The sequence below is a fragment of the Camellia sinensis genome, chromosome 11 (assembly GCF_055761805.1).
Source record: "Camellia sinensis isolate YWXY chromosome 11, ASM5576180v1, whole genome shotgun sequence".
Taxonomy (NCBI): Eukaryota; Viridiplantae; Streptophyta; class Magnoliopsida; order Ericales; family Theaceae; genus Camellia; species Camellia sinensis.
This window is the reverse complement of record NC_138971.1, coordinates 95,984,976-95,987,985: the sequence shown is the minus strand read 5'-3', so window position 1 is coordinate 95,987,985 and position 3,010 is coordinate 95,984,976. Positions and strand designations below refer to the sequence as shown.

Genomic DNA, 3,010 nt, shown 5'->3' with positions numbered 1-3,010 from the left:
ATTATTTACTATATAAGATTATAATAAATATTTGATAGTTGATTTTATGATATGTACCATATGATGAAAAATTATATATTTATAGTAAATAAAATGGACGTATATTTCGTGGTGAATAAAATATTATATTTTGTGATGTGTACAAGCAAACAAGATATATTTTGTGGTGAGAAAATATATTATATCTTTTTATCATTAATAATGTTGAAATATACTTTTAATTGATATATATATATATATATATTTGTATTGATTTGAAAAGAAAAAACAAACTATTATTAAATTGAAACAAGGAGGCAGACCCACGTGGGTGCTGTTCTCTCATTCCCTTTTTTTTTTTTTTTTTCCCTCTTTCACTTCTTTCATTCTTCTTTTCAATTGCACAGCTCACTCACTCTTTTTCTCGGCTCTCTCTCTCTCTGAATTTTTTTCTTTTGTTATTTCTATCATATAAAATCTTTGATCTACCAAAATCTATTAGGTTTTAGACCATAGTTCTTAAGATCAAAGTGAAGAGCTTGGCGAGAGTAACGTTTTGACCGGTGGAGATCAAAATCCAACAAAATCGAAAATTTGGAATTTTACTTGTTTCCTCTTCTAGCTTGAGGTAGGGATTTTTCCTAAACTTCTTTATGCACTTTTACTTGATTATAAGGAGCTTAGAGTTGTATATAATTTAATTAGAATTTTTGAAAATTTTGTGATTTATTTGCTTAAAAGAGAAATTTTGAGAAAAATAAAAAGTTGATGCCCAAATTGCGAAAGTGTAAACTCGAAATATGTTTATAAGGTTATAAAGGAGTTATGTTTTAAATTTGAATAAAAACAAACTTCGATTCGATTGGTTTTGAAGTTTTACCGATTTGTGACCAAAAGAGCATTTTTAAAGAAAATAAAGGAATTACGTTTAACTTTTGGGACTTTTGATCAAAATAGGATGTCATAATTGAATAATGCTTAGAGAATGAGTTTGAAAAGAAAATGATGATTTCTTGGGCATTAATAGTATTGTTTTATTTAATGTATTTGTTGAAATAAAATCGACACGGTTAGAAATGGATCTTGAGAGGTTACCGGACGTGATTGTGATATGAAAACTAGTGTAGTTGTTCATATTTGATGAGATGTGGAATAGATTGTATTTATCTATTTTTTTTTGAATTTAAATGTTTAAATATTTGTTTTGGGCTATCGATGGAGGATAGTTATGATTATTGTAGAAATGCATAAGACTTAGGTAAATTGAACCACATTTCTCATTTGTTGCATTGGGCATGCATTACATTCATTTCATTGGAAATGTATCTATTTTTGAGAAATATTTGAAAATGTATCTGTTTGCGAAAAGATGAATACTTGGTGAATCTGGGTAAGGGGTGTAGAACCGCGGGGTTAGGTGTCGAGCCTTTTAGTTTACTAGTAAAAATGACAGTGATAGTGCATTAGGGCCTACTTGCTGACACTCACCAAGAGATTTACAGAGCCTGTATTCATACGACAGATATGGTTTATAGTGGAAATGGTTTTATATCTGTTATTGCATCTCAGCATTGCATGCTTTATGAAAAGAGAAATAAACTGTTTTATCATGAGCATGGCATGAGCACACTCCTCTTTAGTCTTGTCATGGTCCATATGTTGTGTAGTATATTTTTACTGGGCTGTGGCTCACCCTATAAAGAAAACCATTTCAGGTACAGGAGCTATACCTCCGCCAAGGCACTGACTTGGGAAGACTAGGAGCTGAGGCTTCATTTTTGTTTTATTGTTATTTATTGAATGTAAGCTCAGGGATGTAATTGCGTTGAGTTGAAACTCTATTTTGTGTAACTAAGAATGTTCTTGGATAAATTTGTAAGCCTGTAGGGCACTTATTAAGTGTTTGGCTTCCATTTCACACTTGTTGTAAAATGCATGCTTGGGATTGGAACTGGGGCATTGAGATATGAATAGCATGTATTGGGCATTTGGGGTTAAATGGAAATGGATGTGTGGAATAGTTAGCTATATTTATGTGTTTGTCTATCAAGTGGGTTGTTGTATAAATAGATATACCTTGCCCAAATTTTTTGGGGCATTACACTTCCTGTTAAAAGAGCATTACCGACATTAACTTGATAGCTGAATTGACCATAATACCCTTGAACCACATTGTGAAAAGACATAACTGACCCTTAATGTAAAAAAGACCTCTCATTTATTCTTATATTATTTACATTATCATTATCATTATCAACGACAACTAAAAAAGTAAAATAAAATTATAGAACTGATAAATACATAAATTATCCTCTGAAATCCAATTACACCATACCAAAATCCACACTATCTATTTCTAGTCATTCTACCTAGGGTTTCATTTTCTTCAAACGATGCGCCAAGTCTAATCAATCTCCACTATCTCTTTCTTTCTCCTATCGTGAACAACAATAACAACAACGTCGATGCAACGCCGTTTCTCATGGGCCAGATCTTCTGGAGTCAACAATTCGTTTAGTGCCTGCCGAGCCTCCGTGGCGTGGCTTGGTTCCTCCATTGTGCCAGCAGTCAGATAATAATGCACGAGTTGTTAATGAGAGTGTGCAAGTCGGTGACAAAGCAGATCGAGGATAGGCAGAGTGATTGGGCATATTCACTGCCCGATCATGATTCTCAATCTTGTATAGAACCTGGCATTTGTAAACATGACAGCGGTGGTGGACGATGATGAGCCAAAAGGAGTCGGATTGATTTGAGATGTGTGTGTGTGCGTGTGTGTGTGTGTGTGTAGGAGAGAGAGAGAGAGAGAGAGAGAGAGAGAGAGAGAGAGAGGCGACGGTCTGCGATGAGGGGAGAGAGACAGAGCACAAAGAGAGAGTGAGAGGGAATAAAGGCGCAATGGGTAAATTATTATGGATGATAGAGCATAATGAGAGAGTGAAAGGGAAGAGAGATGTAATTGTAAGATATGCATGTATTTATATATATGGGTAAATTATACTTACTTCCCCTGAAGGGTAGTATTGGAATT

At 34.0% G+C, this 3,010-nt stretch overlaps 1 long non-coding RNA gene across 1 annotated transcript; it reads left to right on the top strand.

Annotated features, from left to right (window-relative positions):
- Positions 1-407: 407 nt before the first annotated feature.
- On the top strand, positions 408-1,896 carry LOC145802038 (uncharacterized). Its single transcript, XR_014344257.1, has 2 exons — positions 408-607; positions 1,695-1,896. It is a non-coding gene; the product is annotated as an uncharacterized LOC145802038 (long non-coding RNA).
- The last annotated feature ends 1,114 nt before the right edge of the window (positions 1,897-3,010 follow it).